The following is a 22,201-nucleotide window of genomic DNA, read 5'->3' as shown; positions in this document are numbered from 1 at the left end:
GGCTGGAGCTCTGCCATTTAATTAAGCAAGAAAAAATTTTACGTACATCAGACTCCAGGATAACATTCAGGGATAATCCATATGAATTGCTTATTGCCTTCTTCCTACTTCCTTGTTCTGCTGTCTAGTTGATACAGTCGTTTACAGGGAGGTCTCCAGGTGAACATGTTGGTCATTTAGCTTGGCAAGAGATTAACTTTAGGGCCTATTATTATGTAGGCAAGCAGAGCAATTGAGGACAAGTAGTTTCTTTGGCTTGTTGGGTTATAGGCCTTGTTCCTTTAAATTCAGAGACGCACTATAAATTTTAACCAATCTCAGCTTCATGAATAGGCAGTTCTCTTGCCCTTTTCTTAAGATTATCTGGCTGTTGCATATGTATGATCAAAGACAGAGAAGCACTGTAGATATAATAGAAATAATGCACTCACACTGTTGTCAGGTTCCTTGTACTTCAAGTAATGATGACGCGGCAGGGGGTAACAATCTCGTACCATGTTAGGGAGTCGCCGGCGGGCTTGGAGGAGGACCAGAGCACGTTTTTCCTACTCTGCTTTGCGCATCTCCGCCTCCTCGTTCGCTGCTGCAACATCTTTCCGTGCCCATTGCAGGGGGTCGTCCTCCCCGGCTGGGTATAAACCACCTTAACCGTCGTGGTGCCGCCCCTTCCAGTCATTCATCCACTTGTGCAGGACCGCCATGACCGTTTTGCCTCATAAGCACATAATTCAACAATATATGGGATATAAGAAGTAAGCACCATTGCTCATGTTACAGAAATATCTCTTAAAAACATCACTTTCTCTATAGACAATGTAAAGAAAAACCGATAACAATTATTTTCAGCAGACCAAGAAAGAACGAGGGTTTGCCGAGAAATACTAATGAAACTAACAATTACCATTGTACGTTCTAGCATATTAGAAATTTCATTTCATTTACCATGTAGTACAAAACCTAAGTTATTGTCTGGAAGCATATACGTCAAATAAATATAGTGGAAAGGACCACAATGACATACCTGCAGAAGAGCCACAACTTGAGCAGCAAATTGCAAAATAACTTAGTTTGCTTGAGGAAATATCACATGGTAAAATCTCCATGGTTCCCTAGATGCATAAACATCATCACCCTGCAGGCAAACATGACTTACCAAAGCGGATTAGTCTACAACATCCAAACTTACCAATAAAAGATCTACATATGATGGGCACAAAAACTCCACGGGCATGAATAAATCCAGAAAATGTGAAAAGATCTACACTGTTACGGCAAGCACGACAAACACTTTAGAAATTTGAGCTTTGGTCATGTCACTGGATATTTGGAACACCATAATGTTATTCCTACTGAACCTTGTGTCAGCCATTTGAATAATTACAACTAAAATGATATGTGACCTTTTATATCTGGCTGAACCTTGTGTCAGCCATTTAAATGTAATACTGTAACAAATTCCTACTGAACCTTGTGTCAGCCATTTAAATGTAATACTCTAACGAATTCTATATGTGGCTAAATTGACTACCTAACGTCCATGCTTATATAGCACAAAAAGTGAAGATTAATGTCCATGCTTATACAGCCCACCTTTCCCCAAACAAGGATGTACACGATTATTTTGTTTCTGGAAATATTGTTGACAGTGTACACACACAACCTCAAATTCTCAACTGGGAAAAAGCAAAGCTAATCATCACTGAACTATTGTGCTTCTTTTGCATCACATCTCCCGTGAAGAAGCTGCCACCGTGGTGGATGGGAAACTCCCATGGTGTGCTACATCTGCATCTGCAGCAGAGGATATGAAGAGAAGGTGAGGTGTAGAGGTGGCATATCCCGGCCAAGATAGAGGGAGGGACGAACCTAGGGCCGCCGGAGACGCGTCGGCGAACCCTTGCCAGAAACCCTAGCCACGGGGGTGGGGTTGTGAGTGGGTGGTAGAGGCCGGTAGCGGAGAATCTGGACGGAGGGGAGGGAGGCGCGGACCATGGTGAGCTTGGGGGCGTGCTGCGCGGCGCCGGAGCTCGCCGGAAGCGGCCGGCGTGGGTGGTGGCGGCGGCGAGGACTTCGTGGGTGAGAGGAAGAGGAGGCGAGCTTGTGCGTGTGGTTGTGTCTGTTTTTTTTCATTGCAAATCTGATTGGACGGCGGGTTGAATACGACAAACTACAGGGACTCTTTTGCAAGAATGAAACGTTTTCTCTGGTAGTTACTTAAAAAGGGATTGCGGGTTGAATTCTAAGAAATAGAGGGACTTTTATGCAAAAATGCCCACGACGTTCGACCCTCAGCGATCGCCGGTTTATTAGTAAGGTAGAGATTTAACCAACGAGACTATGGCGGGAGCAAAAATTATATATTTGATGTAAACTTCTTTTGAATACGAATTCACTGGTATAACTTTTGCTTCCGCCGTAGTCGGTCTCATTGATTAAATTTATGATCAAAGTTGAAGCACAGAAACCGAGGATGCACTATATTTTCGAACCCACTATATTTTCGAACTCATTATATTTTGGAATAGAGGGAGTACCACTCCACTATAATTAAGAGCTAGCTATACAAAATCTGATAGGTGGAGTTCCTTGACCTGGTAGGACAGGATGTCTTGTGGAGAGATAGATAGAGAGAAGGAGGAAGAAAAGCAGCATGACATTGCGCTACGCCAAATCTTGTCGATCATCTCCATTACAAGGAGTATATATCTAAATAATCAATCTAAGCGTGGTTTCCTCTGTGACAGTGCGTACAGGTGGCCGTCCTTGGGATGCTTCATCTCATCGTCACACGCGAGGCAGTAATCCACCGGCACGAGCCACTGTCGAGCTTTGGCAAACCAGTTGCCGGCGAGACCGCCGACCTGATCGTCTCCTTCTCCGTCCAGCAAGCACAGGCAAGTCGGAGTACGTATCCTGGCTCCACCAGAGCCACGCCTGTACTGATCATGCAACTCGGCGAAGAAGAAGAGCTCTTCCTCTTCCGTGGAGTTCGTCATGGCCCTAGCGAAGAAGTTGACATGCCTTGGCTGTTCAGAAGACCGGCGTATCTCATGGCTCTGGTCAGCTCGAGCTTGACCTTGTTGCTGGCGTCGGCGTTGTAGTGGTGCAGCGTGTCCTCGGCGGCCGACGTGGCTAGGCTCGTCTGGAGGTGCTGCCGCGCCGCCGGGTCAAGCCGTGGTGCGTACAGCGTCCGCTCCTCGTAAGGATACGGTTCCGATAACTCCGGATATTCTTCTTGGTCTTGTGGCGGTTCCTGCTGCTGGGCCGCCGTCGCCGCTGCCGCCTTCCATGTGCAAGGGGACATCGTCGGCGGGAGCCACCCGGCGCCCAGGCATGGCCCAGGAGGCTCGCCGCCCGGAGACGTCGGACGAGATAGCCATTCTCCCTCTTCCTCGTCGTGCTCGTCCAGCATGTAGTAGCGAACCGGCGGAAGCGGTGGGGCTGGGGGCAACACGCCTGCTCGACCTTGACGACGGGGCCTTCATCTCCATGTGCATGCGACACGGATGGGAACTTCTTGGCCTTGTGTTCGATTGGAGAGACGCTCCCCTCTCCAGGTTAATATAGCCAAGCGACGCGCTTTCTGTGCGTGTGCGCCGCCGCCAACCAAACCAATCCGTTGCCGATCCAAGTCAGCACGCGATCGAATATCAATCTGTCGCCTAGTCTATATTGGATCGCGCATCCGGACAGATTTGCGATCGACCTGTCATGCGGACATGCTTCGATCAGGACCTTCAAATTAACCAAGGAGTACTCCGGGTCCTAGCTCGTCGACGTGTCGACTGCCGTCGCATCCGTGTGTTTGTTTCTCTTCGCCATGTGCACTACCAGAAAAACTGGGGTTGCCGACGGCCAAATCTATGCCGACGGCCCCCGTCGGCATCTATGGACCTATGCCGACGGCCAAGGATAGGTCGTAGGCGTAGAATAGCCGTCGGCATACAACCATTTATGCCGACGGGGCCGTTGGCATAGACGAGGCCGTCGGGACCGCCCGAGTTACGCCTACGGGGCCCGTCGGCATAGGACAGGCCGTCGGCATAGCCCGGGCCCCCCTGCCCGGTCAGCGCTGACCATTTGACGGCGTTGACCCTACGCCGACGGGGGGTAACGGCGGCCGTCGGCATAGCTGTGGCAGAGGTATGCCTACGGCACAACCGTCGGCATAGGCCCCTTCGCCACGTCATCGATCCGTGTGCCACGCCACGTCATCGATCCGTGGGACAACCTCCGTGTGTGCACAGATATGCCGGCGGCCTTGCCGTCGGCATACGTGCATTTTACTTTATTTTTTATTTTTACTTTGTTTTGTTATTTTTACTTTATTTTAGTTTTTGTTTTTGCATAAGATAATTATGCCTTATCTAAAAAAACATACCCGATGGTATATCGATTGCCCCCCGTTACGAACGTCGCTATCGCCGTGTCACGGAGGGGGGAAACGATCGACACGGAAGGAATTCTGGTTGGTGGGGGGATTCGGGGTGTGTCGCTATGTCACCGAAACATCGCACGGGTCCCGATGCATATGTGAAAGTGTTCATGCATGCGTAGACGCCCGTCTTGGGGCTCCGGGGTGTGCCCCCCCTCACGGACGGCGCTGCCGCCGGCACCTAGAGGGGGGAAACGGACGCGTCGGGTCTACACGGAGGGGATCTTGCTGTGGGTCGGGCCCGGATGTTGCTCCAAAGTGTTCTTATGGGCTGACCTAACACAACCGGGTGGGAGGTCCACTGATCAAAACCCGTCCGTGCAAAGTCAAAGGGCTAGATCCCGTGGTCAAACGCTACAGGGTTAGGCGGGACGGGGGCACTGGGGGGGGGGGGTAGCAATGCCACCGGAGCATCGCACCGGGCCCTCATACATGCGGGGTGGTGTGGTGGCATGTCCGAAGAGGCGGGACGCGTCTCCGGGGCGTGGCCCCCCCTCACGGACTGCGATGACACGGTAGTAGACGTTATGCGGTAACGATGCGGCGTCAATATTACTAAATACTCGGAGCGCGATAAAATCATGAGTTTTTTTGCACGACGTGGGCACATGTGCTATAGGAACGATGGTATTTTTTCATAATTTTTGGTGATGGAGAAGTACCCGAAAAATTCCCTCTACGCGGATTGCCCTTCGCGCGTCTGCGGCTGTGGCCGGCGGCCTCCGGGGGCTAGCATGCCGCCAAATCTTGCGTAGGCGGCCTCTCACAAGTCTGGAAGTGTTGTGGCGGTTGCAAACGCCCGACACACGTGTCCGGGGTGTGCCCCCCTCACGGACGGCGCCGCCGCCGGCACATGGAGGGGGGAAACGGACGCGTCGGGTCTACACGGAGGGGATCTTGCTGTGGGTCTGGCCCGGATGTTGCTCCAAAGTGTTCCTATGGGCTGACCTAACACAACCGGGTGGGGAGGTCCACTGGTCAAAGCCCGTCCGTGCAAAGTCAAAGGGCTAGATCCCGTGGTCAAACGCTACAGGGTTAGGCGGGACGGGGGCACTGGGGGGGGGGGGTAGCAATGCCACCGGAGCATCGCACCGGGCCCTCATACATGCGGGGTGGTGTGGTGGCATGTCCGAAGAGGCGGGACGCATCTCCGGGGCGTGGCCCCCCCTCACGGACGGCGATGACACGGTAGTAGACGTTCTGCGGTAACGATGCGGCGTCAATATTATTAAATACTCGGAGCGCGATAAAATCATGAGTTTTTTGCACGACGTGGACACATGTGCTATAGGAACGATGGTATTTTTTCATAATTTTTGGTGATGGAGAAGTATCCGAAAAATTCCCTCTACGCGGATTGCCCTTCGCGCGTCTACAGCTGTGGCCGGCGGCCTCCGGGGCTAGCATGCCGCCAAATCTTGCGTAGGCGGCCTCTCACAAGTCTGGAAGTGTTGTGGTGGTTGCAAACGCCCGGCACGCGTGTCCGGGGTGTGCCCCCCCTCACGGACGGCGCCGCCGCCGGCACCTGGAGGGGGGAAACGGACGCGTTGGGTCTACACAGAGGGGATCTTGCTGTGGGTCTGGCCCGGATGTTGCTCCAAAGTGTTCCTATGGGCTGACCTAACACAACCGGGTGGGGAGGTCCACTGGTCAAAGCCCGTCCGTGCAAAGTCAAAGGGCTAGATCCCGTGGTCAAATGCTACAGGGTTAGGCGGGATGGGGGCGCTGGGGGGGGAGGGGGGTAGCAATGCCACCGGAGTGTGCACCGGGCCCTCATACATGCGGGGTGGTGTGGTGGCATGTCCGAAGAGGCGGGACGCGTCTCTGGGGTGTGGCCCCCCCTCACGGACGGCGATGACACGGTAGTAGACGTTCTGCGGTAACGATGCGGCGTCAATATTACTAAATAGTCGGAGCGCGATAAAATCATGAGTTTTTTTGCACGACGTGGGCACATGTGCTATAGGAACGATGGTATTTTTTCATAATTTTTGGTGATGGAGAAGTATCCGAAAAATTCCCTCTACGCGGATTGCCCTTCGCGCGTCTACGGCTGTGGCCGGCGGCCTCCGGGGGCTAGCATGCCGCCAAATCTTGCGTAGGCGGCCTCACACAAGTCTGGAAGTGTTGTGGCGGTTGCAAACGCCCGTCACGCGTGTTCGGGGTGTGCCCCCCCTCATGGACGGCGCCGCCGCTGTCGGCATATCCCTGGTCCACGAGCAGCGACTGGTCGCCACGTGGCACACCTATGCCGACGTTCTAGCCGTCGGCATAGTTTTTGACTAAGCCGACGGCTAGGCCTTCGGCATAGGGGTGCCACGTGGCGACCAGTCGTTGGGCAGACTTGACGGCGGCCGCCGTTAGGCGTGATTGTTGCCGACGGCAAGGGCCGTCGGCATAGATGTACGGCCCCCGTCGGGAAAGCATCTATGCCGACGGCTTTTCTATGCCGACGGCCTTCCTGGCTATGCCGACGTATATGTTGCCGACGGCCCTATGCCGACGGGGGCCGTCGGCATAGGTCTGTCCCGACGGGACTCAGGGCTATGCCGACGGCCAGGGCCGTCGGCATAGGGGCGATTCTGGTAGTGGTGGTCGCCTCTCCAATATCTACTGCCACCCCTTGCCTCATCCCTGCTCCGCCAGGTCCAATGCTCGCGCTTTTGGCGGCTCCCTTTGCCACATTCGGCATCGGGCATATGCTCCCCAGAACCAAAATGAGGATCCTGAAACGGAGGGAGTATTAAAAGTGAAATGTGCTTGTATACCCAAATATTAGCTCAGAATTTCGTAAATACAGTTCTAGACCCCTCTTCTCAATTTAATCTTTGAAACCCCATTGTCTCCCGGTTCCACCTCCCTACATAGAGAGTATACCAACACAACAAAAATCGCTCGACTCTTTGCTTTGCACATTGCTTGCAACTAGCAGTGCTAACTCGCGGTGCAACGTTGTGCCTTCAACTACGTTAGAGCATTTTCAACAGACGCGCTAGATAAGCCGCGTGCTGAAAAAAAACAGCTATATAGAGCACGCGATCAAAACTAGTGCTCCAGCAGCTTCGCTAAAATCCTGCGCGCGGTTTGATTGTGAGGGTGATTGGAAGCATGTGCTTAATGGAGGACCATGGCAGTTTGATTTCAATGTGGTTGTGCTGAAAGAGTATGAAGGTAATACTAGGCCGTCTGAGATGGTTTTTGATTCAGTGGAGGTTTGGGTTAGGGTTACTGACCTTCCCCTGGATAATAGAACAGAGGCTTTTGGAAAGGCCTTAGGGATCTGGCTAGGTTCAGTGATACGGGTGGACGTGGGGAAAGATGGATCAATTAAAGGAGCGCACCTTAGGGTTCGCACAAAGCTGTCCATCTTCGAGCCCCTTGTGAGGGGTTTCAATTTGAAGGAGACAGAAGACAATCCTGAAGGAATATGGTACGAGTTTGCTTATGAAAAAATCCCTCACTTCTGTTTTGATTGTGGAAGGCTTGTTCATGGCCCAGAAGGGTGTGTGCCCCCTGTGTAGTCAGATATGCAATGGGGAGAGTGGCTCCGTGCATCACCGGGGCGATCTTCCTCTTTAAAGGACGGGGTGCAGCAGGGAGGGGGCCAAAACAGCCATAGTTTCAACAGTGCTCCCTCGAACGAGAGCAATGGTGAAAGGAGGAGATCTGGTTATGTCCGAGATATCCCTACGAAGAGAAATCTGGATAGGGACTTCAACGTGTCGGCTGATTCCCACACTGGCGGCAGCGAGAAGAGGAATGAAGAGGAGGTAAACAGCCCGAATAAGCAGCGGCACTGGCCGGCTATGGAAAAGGGAAAGGAAAAGAGGAATTGGCAGGAGGGTGAAGGAAGAGATGAGATATGCACAAAGGATCTGAGGGAAGACTTGGAACGAAGAAAGGAGAAGGAAATAAGGAGCGAGCTAAAGAACAGACAGATAGATATGAGACAGGAACTAAGGAAGAGATATGTGGCAAAGAGCTATGATGTAGCAGGGTGTTTGGGACAATCCTTTTAGAGAGAGAGGCGCCCTGGGTATTATGTGAGGAGAACGAGGGATGAGTTTGAGTATCAGCCAAAGCAAAACTATGATCATAACTACCCCACTAGCAGGAAGAGGGCTCCAAAGCAAATGTGGGTGGCAAAGGGTGACATGAACCAGCATGACAACCAGGGAAATTTTATTCGGGCCACGAGGCTGAAGACGGATTCAGTGTTTGATCAAATATCTGAGAACGAACGCTCTGTTTTTGACCGTATCTCAAAAGCTAATGATGGATCGGCGGACCCTGCAAGAGCGCAGGGCCGCCTGGAACAATGATCGCCCTAGCCTGGAACTGCCGAAGATTGGGGTTGGACTTGGCAGTGGGCGAACTACGAGACCTGATTAGGTCATACAACCCAGCGGTGGTGTTTTTATCAGAAACAAAGAAGAGGTCAGGGGCAATGGAGAGGCTCAAGTGGAGCATGGGGTTCAGACAAGGGGTAGCGGTGGATTGCAAGGGTAAAAGTGGGGGACTAGCACTATGGTGGAGGGATCACGTTGATGTTACCGTGCGGCCGTGGTGCCAATATTATATAGATGCAAAGGTTGTGTATGAGGGAGTCCTGTTTAGATTCACTGGAATCTATGGGGAGCCTAGTGTTGAAAAGAGAACAAAGACATGGGATGTAATTCGATACCTCCGAGCACAAGATGATCTGCTGTGGCTCTGCGCGGGGGACTTTAATGAGGCACTCCGACAAAATGAACAACATGGTGGTAATCCTAGGTCTCTGAACCAGATGGCACTTTTCGAGGAATGCTTGTCCGACTGCGGGCTAGTTGATTTGGGATTCTCAGGATACCCTTTTACTTGGGATAATAAACGGGATGCGAACGACAATATCCAAGTTCGACTGGACCGGGCGACATGCAATGTGGAATTTGCGCAGATTTTCCCAGCGGTCGAAGTGCAACATATTATCACGGAGGAGTCGGATCACCAAGCGCTACTTATCAAAGCAATGACAACTCATGTTGAGAAGAGGAGCCAGGGTCAGAGAGCATTTCTATATGAGGCTGCATGGACAAGACATGAGGGGTATGAGGACATGATCGCTGCTGCATGGGGTGAGGCCCATGCGGCGAATCAGCATGACGGGGATCTCGAGACTGCATGCAGTCGGCTGTGGACCGCTTCGATGGCCATGCAAGAGTGGAGCCGAAGGGTTTTTGGCTCAATTAAAAAACAGATTGCGCACTTGAAAGGACAGCTTGTAGATGCTAAGGAGCGAGCTGCAAAGTCAGGTTACAGACAAGAAGTGAAGGAGATTGAAGACCAACTACATGAGCTATATGAGAGGGAAGAGGTGTTTTACAAGCAAAGATCGTGGGTTGACTGGCTAGCAAAGGGTGACCAAAACACACGGTACTTCCAAAATAGAGCCTCGCATCAGAAAAGGAAAAAATACGATAAAGACGCTAAGGAAGGAAGATGGGTCAAAGTGTACAGATGATGAGGGTATGCGCATGATGGCCGCTCAATACTACGCCAACCTCTTTGCTTCTGAAGGGTCGACGGGCAGTGACATGGTGTTACAACATATTGAGAGAGTGGTTACGGATGAGATGAATGGAAACCTTGGTGCGCCTTTCACAGATGAGGAGATTGAGACGGCCCTATTCCAAATGGGGCCTACAAAGGCGCCGGGACCGGATGGATTACCGGCCATGTTCTACCAACGGCACTGGCAGTTGGTTAAGAGCGATGTATGTGGTGCGGTAAGAGAGTTTTTGGCAGGGAAAGCTGCACCGAACGGATTTAATGACACCATCATTGTTATGATTCCGAAAGTAAACTCACCGGAGTTACTTTCACAGTTTCGCCCAATTAGCTTATGTAATGTTCTTTATAAGATTGCGGCTAAGGCACTGGCCAACCGTTTAAAAGTTGTGCTTCCTTTCATGATATCTGATGAACAGAGTGCTTTTGTACCAGGAAGATTAATAACGGATAATGTGCTAGTGGCCTACGAATGTGTTCATGCAATCAGGAAGAGGAAAAGGAAAAAGCCGATGTGCGTAGTAAAGTTGGATATGATGAAGGCATATGATCGGGTGGAGTGGAATTTCCTGGAAAAAATGATGCTGAAATTTGGCTTCTCTAATCACTGGACAGAGATGGTCATGCAGTGTGTGAAATCAGCAACTTTTTCAGTTAAGTTGAACGGTGGTATTTCCCATCAGCTTCAGGAGTCCACTCGAACTTGTCAGACTTCTTCATCAATCGGTAAAGAGGTAATGCCTTTTCACCGAGACGAGATATGAATCGACTTAGGGCGGCCAAACAACCAGTAAGTTTCTGGACGTCGTGCATTCGCACAGGGCTTTTCATTCGGAGTATAGTGCCAACTTTTTCTGGATTGGTGTCGATTCCTCGTTCAGAAACGAGAAAACCGAGTAACTTTCCGCCAGGGACTCCGAATGTACACTTTGATGGATTAAGCTTGATATCATACCTCCTGAGGTTGGCAAAGGTTTCAGCAAGGTCAGTCAGCAGGCCGGTGAAGGAAATATGCCCTAGAGGCAATAATAAAGTTATTGTTTATTTCCTTATTTCATGATAAATGTTTATTATTCATGCTAGAATTGTATTAACCGGAAACATAATACATGTGTGAATACATAGACAAACAGAGTGTCACTAGTATGCCTCTACTTGACTAGCTCGTTAATCAAAGATGGTTATGTTTCCTAACCATGGACAAAGAGTTGTTATTTGATTAACGGGATCACATCATTAAGTGAATGATCTGATTGACATGACCCATTCCATTAGCTTAGCACCCGATCGTTTAGTATGTTGCTATTGCTTTCTTCATGACTTATACATGTTCCTATAACTATGAGATTATGCAACTCCCATTTACCGGAGGAACACTTTGGGTGCTACCAAACGTCACAATGTAACTGGGTGATTATAAAGGAGTACTACAGGTGTCTCCAAAGGTACATTTTGGGTTGGCGTATTTCGAGATTAGGTTTTGTCACTCCGATTGTCGGAGAGGTATCTCTGGGCCCTCTCGGTAATGCACATCACATAAGCCTTGCAAGCATTGCAACTAATGAGTTAGTTGCGAGATGATGTATTACGGAACGAGTAAAGAGACTTGCCGGTAACGAGATTGAACTAGGTATTAAGATACCAACGATCGAATCTCGGGCAAGTAACATACCGATGACAAAGGGAACAACGTATGTTGTTATGCGGTCTGACCGATAAAGATCTTCGTAGAATATTTAGGAGCCAATATGGGCATCCGGGTCCCGCTATTGGTTATTGACCGGAGACGAGTCTCGGTCATGTCTACAGTGTTCTCGAACCCGTAGGGTCCGCACGCTTAAGGTTTCGATGACAGTTATATTATGAGTTTATGAGTTTTGATGTACCGAAGGAGTTCGGAGTCCCGGATGAGATCGGGGACATGACGAGGAGTCTCGAAATGGTCGAGACATAAAGATTGATATATTGGACGACTATATTCGGACATCGGAAAGGTTCCGAGTGATTCGGGTATTTTTCGGAGTACCGGGTAGTTACGGGAGAAGCAATGGGCCTTGATGGGCTTTAGTGGGAAGAGGAGAAAGGGCCAAGGGGCTGCTGCGCCCCCCTCCCCTCTAGTACGAATTGGACTAGGGAAAAGGGGGCTGGCCACCTTTCCTTCTCCTCCACTTCCTTCTCCCTTCCTCCCCTCTTGGTGGACTCCTACTAGGACTTGGAGTCCTAGTAGGACTCCACATCCTGGCCGCACCAAGCCTTGGCCGGCCTCCTCCTCCTCCATCCTTTATATACTGAGGCAAGGGGCACCCCATGAACACAAGTTGATCCACGTGATCTTTTCCTTAGCCGTGTGCGGCACCCCCAGCCACCATAGTCCTCGATAATATTGTAGCGGAGTTTAGGCGAAGCCCTGCTGCAGTAGTACATCAAGATCGTCACCACGCCGTCGTGCTGACGGAACTCTTCCCCGACACTTTGCTGGATCGGAGTCTGGGGATCGTCATCGAGCTGAACGTGTGCTAGAACTCAGAGGTGACGTAGTTTCGGTGCTTGATCGGTCGGATCGTGAAGACGTACGACTACATCAACCAAACGCTCCCGTTGTCGATCTACTAGGTATGTAGATCATACTCTCCCCTCTAGTTGCTATGCATCACATGATCTTGCGTGTGCGTAGGAAATTTTTTGAAATTACTACGTTCCCCAACAGTGGCATCCGAGCCTAGGTTTTATGTGTTGATGTTATATGCACGAGTAGAACACAAGTGAGTTGTGGGCGATATAAGTCATACTGCTTACCAGCATGTCATACTTTGGTTCGGTGGTATTGTTGGACGAAGCGGCCCGGACCGACATTACGCGTACGCTTACGCGAGACCGGTTCTCCCGACGTGCTTTGCACATAGGTGGCTTGCGGGTGACAGTTTCTCCAACTTTAGTTGAACCGAGTGTGGCTACGCCCGGTCCTTGCGAAGGTTAAAACAGCACCAACTTGACAAACTATCGTTGTGGTTTTGATGCGTAGGTAAGATTGGTTCTTGCTTAAGCCCGTAGCAGCCACGTAAAACTTGCAACAACAAAGTAGAGGACGTCTAACTTGTTTTTGCAGGGCATGTTGTGATGTGATATGGTCAAGACATGATGCTAAATTTTATTGTATGAGATGATCATGTTTTGTAACCGAGTTATCGGCAACTGGCAGGAGCCATATGGTTGTCGCTTTATTGTATGCAATGCAATCGCGCTGTAATGCTTTACTTTATCACTAAGCGGTAGCGATAGTCGTGGAAGCATAAGTTTGGTGAGACGACAACAATGCTACGATGGAGATCAAGGTGTCGTGCCGGTGACGATGGTGATCACGACGGTGCTTCGGAGATGGAGATCACAAGCACAAGATGATGATGGCCATATCATATCACTTATATTGATTGCATGTGATGTTTATCTTTTATGCATCTTATCTTGCTTTGATTGACGGTAGCATTATAAGATGATCTCTCACTAAATTATCAAGAAGTGTTCTCCCTGAGTATGCACCTTTGCCAAAGTTCGTCGTGCCCAGACACCACGTGATGATCGGGTGTGATAAGCTCTACGTCCATCTACAACGGGTGCAAGCCAGTTTTGCACACGCAGAATACTTGGGTTATACTTGACGAGCCTAGCATATGCAGATATGGCCTCGGAACACGGAGACCGAAAGGTCGAGCGTGAATCATATAGTAGATATGATCAACATAGTGATGTTCACCAATGAAACTACTCCATCTCACGTGATGATCGGACATGGTTTAGTTGATTTGGATCACGTGATCACTTAGAGGATTAGAGGGATGTCTATCTAAGTGGGAGTTCTTAAGTAATATGATTAATTGAACTTAAATTTATCATGAACTTAGTCCTGGTAGTATTTTGCAAATTATGTTGTAGATCAATAGCTCGCGTTGTTGCTTCCCTGTGTTTATTTTGATATGTTCCTAGAGAAAATTGTGTTGAAAGATGTTAGTAGCAATGATGCAGATTGGATCTGTGATCTGAGGTTTATCCTCATTGCTGCACAGAAGAATTATGTCCTTGATGCACCGCTAGGTGACAGACCTATTGCAGGAGCAGATGCAGACGTTATGAACGTTTGGCTAGCTCAATATGATGACTACTTGATAGTTTAAGTGCACCATGCTTAACGGCTTAGAATCGGGACTTCAAAGACGTTTTGAACGTCATGGACCATATGAGATGTTCCAGGAGTTGAAGTTAATATTTCAAGCAAATACCCGAGTTGAGAGATATGAAGTCTCCAACAAGTTCTATAGCTAAAAGATGGAGGAGAATCGCTCAACTAGTGAGCATGTGCCCAGATTGTCTGAGTACTACAATCGCTTGAATCAAGTGGGAGTTAATCTTCCAGATAAGATAGTGATTGACAGAATTCTCTAATCACCATCACTAAGTTAATAGAACTTCGTGATGAACTATAATATGCAAGGGATAACGGAAACAACTCCCAAGCTCTTCGTGATGCTGAAATCAACGAAGGTAGAAATCAAGAAAAACATCAAGTGTTGATGGTTGACAAGATCACTAGTTTCAAGAAAAGGGCAGAGGGAAGAAGGGGAACTTCAAGAAAAACAGCAAGCAAGTTGCTGCTCAAGTGAAGAAGCCCAAGTCTGGTCCTAAGCCTGAGACTAAGTGCTTCTACTGCAAAGGGACTGGTCACTGGAAGCGAAACTACCCCAAGTGATTGGCGGATAAGAAGGATGGCAAAGTGAACATAAGTATATTTGATATACATGTTATTGATGTGTACTTTACTAGTGTTTATAGCAAACCCTTAGTATTTGATGCTAGTTCAGTTGCTATGATTAGTAACTCGAAACGTGAGTTGCAGAATAAACAGAGACTAGTTAAGGGTGAAGTGACGATGTGTGTTGGAAGTGGTTCCAAGATTGATATGATCATCATCGCACACTCCCTATAATTTCGAGATTAGTGTTGAGCCTAAATAAGTGTTATTTGGTGTTTGCGTTGAGCATGAATATGATTTGATCATGTTTATTGTAATACGGTTATTCATTTAAGTAAGAGAATAAATTGTTGTTCTGTTTATATGAATAAAACCTTATATGGTTACACACCCAATGAAAATAGTTCGTTGGATCTCGATCGTAGTGATACACATATTCATAATGTTGAAGCCAAAAGATGCAGAGTTGATAATGAAAGTGCAACTTATTTGTGGCACTGTCGTTTAGGTCATATTGGTGTAAAGCGCATGAAGAAACTCCATGCTGATGGGATTTTGGAATCACTTGATTATGAATCACTTGATGCTTGCGAACCATGCCTCATGGGCAAGATGACTAAGACTCCGTTCTCCGGAGCGAGCAACCGACTTATTGGAAATAATACATACTGATGTATGCGGTCCGATGAGTGTTAAGGCTCACGGCAAGTATCGTTATTTTCTGAACTTCACAGATGATTTGAGCAGATATGGGTATATCTACTTGATGAAACATAAGTCTGAAACATTTGAAAAGTTCAAAGAATTTCAGAGTGAAGTGGAAAATCATCGTAACAAAAATGAAAAATTTCTACGATATGATCGCAGAAGTAAAATATTTGACTTACGAGTTTGGTCTTCAATTAAAACAATGTGGAATAGTTTCACAAACTCATGCCACCTGGAACACCACAGCATAATGGTGTGTCCGAATATCATAATCGTACTTTATTAGATATGGTGCGATCTATGATGTCTCTTACCGATCTACCACTATCGTTTTGGGGTTATGCATTAGAGACAGCTGCATTCACGTTAAATAGGGCACCATCTAAGTCCGTTGAGACTACACAATCTGAACTGTGGTTTGGCAAGAAACCAAAGTTGTCGTTTCTTAAAGTTTGGGGTTGTGATGCTTATATGAAAAAGTTTCATCCTAATAAGCTCAAACCCAAATCGGAGAAATATGTCTTCATAGGATACCCAAAGGAGACTGTTGGGTACGCCTTCTATCACAAATCCGAAGGCAAGACTTTTGTTGCTAAATTCGGAGTTTTTCTAGAGAAGGAGTTTCTCTCGAAAGAAGTGAGTGGGAGGAAAGTAGAACTTGATGAGGTAACTGTACCTGCTCCCTTATTGGAAAGTAGTTCATCACAGAAATCTGTTCCTGTGACTACTACACCAATTAGTGAGGAAGCTAATGATGATGATCATGTAACTTCAGATCAAGTTACTACCAAATCTCGTAGGTAAACCAGAGTGAGATCTGCACCAGAGTGGTACGGTAATCCTGTTCTGGAAGTCATGTTACTAGACCATGACGAACTTGCGAACTATGAGGAAGCGATGATGAGCCCAGATTCCGCGAAATGGTTTGAGGCCATGAAATCTGAGATATGATCCATGTATGAGAACAAAGTATGGACTTTGGTTGACTTGCCCGATGATCGGCAAGCCATAGAAAATAAATGGATCTTCAAGAGGAAGACGGACGCTGATAGTAGTGTTACTATCTACAAAGCTAGAATTGTCGCAAAAGGTTTTCGACAAGTTCAAGGTGTTGAATACGATGAGATTTTCTCACTCGTATGTATGCTTAAGTCTGTCCGAATCATGTTAGCAATTGCCGCATTTTATGAAATCTGGCAAATGGATAAACAAAACTGCATTCCTTAATGGATTTACTAAAGAAGAGTTGTATACGATGCAACTAGAAGGTTTTGTCGATCCTAAAGGTGTTAACTAAATATGCAAGCTCCAGCGATCCATCTATGGACTGGTGCAAGAATCTCGGAGTTGGAATATACGCTTTGATAAGTTGATCAAAGCATATAGTTTTATACAGACTTGCGGTGAAGCCTGTATTTACAAGAAAGTGAGTGGGAGCACTACAACATTTCTGATAAGTATATGTGAATGACATTGTTGATCGGAAATAATGTAGAATTATTCTGCAAAGCATAAAGGAGTGTTTGAAAGGAGTTTTTCAAAGAAAGACCTCGGTGAAGCTGCTTACATATTGAGTATCAAGATCTATAGAGATAGATCAAGACACTTGATAAGTTTTTTCAATGAGTACATACCTTCACAAAATTTTGAAGTAGTTCAAAATAGAGCAGTCAAAGAAAGAGTTCTTGCCTGTATTACAAGGTGTGAAGTTGAGTAAGACTCAAAGCCCGACCACGACAGAAGATAGAAAGAGAATGAAAGTCATTCCCTATGCCTCAGTCATAGGTTCTATAAAGTATGTCATGCTGTGTACCAGATCTATTGTATACCCTGCACTGATTTGGCAAGGGAGTACAATAGTGATCTAGGAGTAGATCACTGGACAGCGGTCAGAATTATCCTTAGTGAAATAAGGATATGTTTCTCGATTATGGACGTGACAAAAAGGTTCGTCGTAAAGGGTTACGTCGATGCAAGTTTTTGACACTGATCTAGATGATTCTAAATCTCAATCTGGATACATATTGAAAGTGGGAGCAATTGGCTAGAGTAGCTCCGTGCAGAGCATTGTAAACATAGAATTTTGCAAAATACATACGGATATGAATATGGCAGGCCCGTTGACTAAATTTCTCTCACAAGCAAAACATGATCACTCTTTGGGTGTTAATCACATAGCGATGTGAACTAGATTATTGAATCTAGTAAACCCTTTGGGTGTTAGTCACATGGAGATGTGAACCAATCACATAAAGATATGAACTATTGGTGTTAATCACATAGCGATGTGAACTAGATTATTGACTCTAGTGCAAGTGGGAGACTGAAGGAAATATGCCCTAGAGGCAATAATAAAGTTATTGTTTATTTCCTTATTTCATGATAAATTTTTATTATTCATGCTAGAATTGTATTAACCGGAAACATAATACATGTGTGAATACATAGACAAACAGAGTGTCACTAGTATGCCTCTACTTGACTAGCTCGTTAATCAAAGATGGTTATGTTTCCTAACCATGGACAAAGAGTTGTTATTTGATTAACGGGATCACATCATTAAGAGAATGATCTGATTGACATGACCCATTCCATTAGCTTAGCACCCGATCGTTTAGTATGATGCTATTGCTTTCTTCATGACTTATACATGTTCCTGTAACTATGAGATTATGCAACTCCCATTTACCGGAGGAACACTTTGGGTACTACCAAACGTCACAACGTAACTAGGTGATTATAAAGGAGTACTACAGGTGTCTCCAAAGGTACATGTTGGGTTGGCGTATTTCGAGATTAGGTTTTTTCACTCCGATTGTCGGAGAGGTATCTCTGGGCCCTCTCGGTAATGCACATCACATAAGCCTTGCAAGCATTGCAACTAATGAGTTAGTTGCGAGATGATGTATTACAGGACGAGTAAAGAGACTTGCCGGTAACGAGATTGAACTAGGTATTGGATACCGACGATCGAATCTCGGGCAAGTAACATACCAATGACAAAGGGAACAACGTATGTTGTTATGCGGTCTGACCGATAAAGATCTTCATAGAATATGTAGGAGCCAATATGGGCATCCAGGTCCCGCTATTGGTTATTGACCGGAGACGAGTCTCGGTCATGTCTACATTGTTCTTGAACCCATAGGGTCCGCACGCTTAAGGTTACGATGACAATTATATTATGAGTTTATGCATTTTGATGTACCGAAGGTTGTTCGGAGTCCCGGATGTGATCACGGACATGACGAGGAGTCTCGAAATGGTCGAGACGTAAAGATTGATAAATTGGAAGCCTATGTTTGGATATCGGAAGTGTTCCGGGTGAAATCGGGATTTTACCCGAGTACCGGGAAGGTTACCGGAACCCCCTGGGAGCTAAATGGGCCATGATGGGCCTTAGTGGAAAAGAGAAGAGGCAGCCCTACATGGGCCATGATGGGCCTTAGTGGAAAAGAGAAGAGGCAGCCCTACATGGGCTGCGCGCCTCCCCCTTCCCCTAGTCCTATTAGGACTAGGAGAGGTGGCCGGCCCCCTCTCTCTCTTTTCCCCCTCCGCGAATCCTATTCCAACTAGGATTGGGGGGGGAATCCTACTCCCAGAGGGAGTAGGACTCTCCTGGCGTGCCACACCTTGGCCGGCCAGCCTCCCCCCTCTAGTCCTTTATATACTGAGGCAGAGGCACCCTAGAACACACAAGTTGATCCACATGATCTATTCCTTAGCCGTGTGCGGTGCCCCCAGCCACCATATTCCTCGATAATACTGTAGCGGAGTTTAGGCGAAGCCCTGCTGCTGTAGTACATCAAGATCTTCACCACACCGTCGTGCTGACGGAACTCTTCCCCGACACTTTGCTGGATCGGAGTCCGGGGATCGTCATCGAGCTGAACGTGTGCTCGAACTCGGAGGTGCCGTAGTTTCGGTGCTTGATCGGTTGGATCATGAAGACGTACGACTACTTCCTCTACGTTGTGTCAACGCTTCCGCAGTCGGTCTGCGTGGGTACGTAGACAGCACTCTTCCCTCTCGTTGCTATGCATCACCATGATCTTGCGTGTGCGTAGGAATTTTTTTGAAATTACTACGAAACCCAACAGAGGTGAGGTCTTAGCTATGGAGAGGTTGTAAGGATGCAAGGTTTACGAGTTCAGGCCCTTCTCGGAGGAAGTAAAAGCCCTACATCTCGGAGCCCGGAGGCGGTCGACTGGATTATGTGTGTATGAGTTACAGAGGTGTGAACCCTTGTCTCGGAGGAGGGGGTGGCTTATATAGAGTGCGCCAGGACCCCGGCCAGCCCACGTTACGAAGGGTTCAATGTACATTAAGGCAGGGCGTTACTGGTAACGCTAGTAATAAAGTGCTATGATGACCATAAAAGCTACTTAATGACCGGCCGTTAGCGTGCGGGGCGCCTTTAGGTCTCCTGACCGTCGAGTGGTTGGGTCTTGGTCGAGTGATTGCTTCTGGGTCGAGTGTCTTCGAGTCTGTCGAGTGGGGCACCTTCAAGTTGATTGAAAGGCGATTTCTTCTAGAGATGTCCTTGGGTAGGGCAGCTAGGACAGGTCCATGACCTTACCCTAGGTCCATAGCTTCATCATCTGGCAAGCCATTCGTCATGGACGCTATGCTTAAAAGCTGCCAAGGCTTCGGCGTCCGGACAGTCGACAATCTGGTTCTTTTTAGTAAGAAACCTGTTCCAAAGCTTTCGGGCTGACTCTCCGGGCTGTTGAGTTATATGACTCAAATCGTCCGCATCCGGAGGTCGGACATAAGTCCCTTGAAAATTTGCCCGAAAGGCGTCTTCGAGCTCTTCCCAACTTCCAATGGAGCTTTCGGGGAGGCCTTTAAGCCAGTGATGAGCTGGCCCTTTGAGCTTGAGGGGTAAGTACTTGATGGCATGGAGATCATCTCCTTGGGCCATATGGATATGAAGGATGTAGTCCTCAATCCAGACCCCAGGGTATGTTGTTCCATCGTATGCCTCTATGTTTACGGGTTTGAATCCCTCTAGAAATTCATGGTCCAGCACCTCATTGGTGAAACATAGGGGGTGTGCGGCACCCCTGTAGCTGGGTGTACCGCGTTGTTCGGATGTTTGTTGTGTTGCATTGTATGCTGGGGCGCGCTTGCGTGGTCCATAGATGGATCTTGTTGCGCCGTCCTTTGGGTGCGAGCCCTCGCATGGGTCGCGTGTTGTATTGTGAGTGGCGTTGTATGCCGCTCTGTGTTGGCAGAGGGGTCGTCTATCCGGCCAGGTGGCTGCTTTGATATTTGGTTGTGGGGGGTTTGAGGCCTCCTCATCGAATTCAGGTAGCAGCTTCCGCTTTGGGTAGCTCTTGGAGGGGTGATTGTCGCCGTACCTCGCTGCTGTGTTGAGTATTTTACTCCATCAGATTTGGAGTGTGTCTTGTGCAGCCTTGAGCCTTTGCTTCTGCTTTTTAAGACTCCTCGCGGTGGCAACAAGCCTTTTACGGGCATTCTGCTGCTCCGGGTGCCTGTCCGGCGTTATGTCGTCTGGACCATTATCCTTGATAGAATTTGTTTGTTCGGTTTGATTATCCGGATTGCCGTTGTCCGGCAGCGGTTCGCCCTGCTCCAACGCTGGGTCTGTGTGATCGTTATTTATGTCGAGGCGGGATTTGGGGCGGCGCTTGCGTCGCCGCTTTGACTGCTTTTCGAGGGAACAAGCCTTCGATGCGTCCTTCTGCTCCTCGTCGTCATCTTTTGGTGCGTCCACCATGTATACGTCATATGACGAGGTGGCTTTCCAGGGCCCGATAGGCGCTGATTCTTCATCGTCTCCTTCATCGGCGTCCATACCGTCGATGTTTTTGGAGTCGAAGTCGAGCATGTCGGTTAAATCGTCGACAGTGGCTACAAAGTGGGTGGTGGGTGGGCTTTGAATTTCTTCATCGTCCGTATCCCAACCTTGCTGACCATAGTCCGGCCAGGGCTCTCCTGATAAAGAGAGAGACTTTAGTGTCTTCAGAATATCGCCGAGAGGCGAGTGCTGAAAGATGACCGCGACAGTAAACTCCATGTTCGGTGCCCAATCGGATTCGATCGGCAGGGGCGCGGAGGGTTCGGAGTCCGGAGAGGAGTCCGACTCCTTGGAGTCACGAGTCTCGCGGAGTGCGGGGCTGGTGTTCGGCTCTATCGCTGTTGGGATCGCAGCCCCCGAGGCGGCGTCCAACCACCCATCCTCGATCGGCGCAGTTGGCTCCGAATTAAGGGTCGAAGCCGATGCGGGTGCGGCCTCCAGGGCACTGTTCAGCGACAGAGCTAGATAATGCTCTTCGTGACAGTGCGGCGCGCTCGGCAGTGACTCGAATCCGTCGAAGATCAAGTCCCCGCGGATGTCAGCCGTATAGTTTAAACTTTCAAATCTGACCTGACGGCCAGGGGTATAGCTTTCGATCTGCTCCAGATGGCCAAGTGAATTGGCCCGCAGTGTGAAGCCGCCGAAGAAAAAGATCTGTCAGGGAAGGAAGGTCTCTCCCTGGACTGCATCGCTATTGATGATCATAGGAGCCATCAAGCCTAACGGCGACGACACAGAGGAACTCTCAATGAAAGCACCAATGTCGGTGTCAAAACCGGCAGATCTCGGGTAGGGGGTCCCGAACTGTGCGTCTAGGCCGGATGGTAACAGGAGGCAAGGGACACGAAGTTTTACCCAGGTTCGGACCCTCTTGATGGAGGTAAAACCCTACGTCCTGCTTGATTAATATTGATGATATGGGTAGTACAAGAGTAGATCTACC

At 48.3% G+C, this 22,201-nt stretch overlaps 1 pseudogene; it reads right to left on the bottom strand.

The window, feature by feature from the left end:
* Positions 1-2,714: 2,714 nt before the first annotated feature.
* Positions 2,715-3,491, bottom strand: LOC125532657 (annotated as a pseudogene).
* Positions 3,492-22,201: the final 18,710 nt, after the last annotated feature.

This window comes from Triticum urartu, chromosome 1 (assembly GCF_003073215.2).
Source record: "Triticum urartu cultivar G1812 chromosome 1, Tu2.1, whole genome shotgun sequence".
Taxonomy (NCBI): Eukaryota; Viridiplantae; Streptophyta; class Magnoliopsida; order Poales; family Poaceae; genus Triticum; species Triticum urartu.
This window is presented reverse-complemented; position numbering and strand designations above follow the sequence as displayed.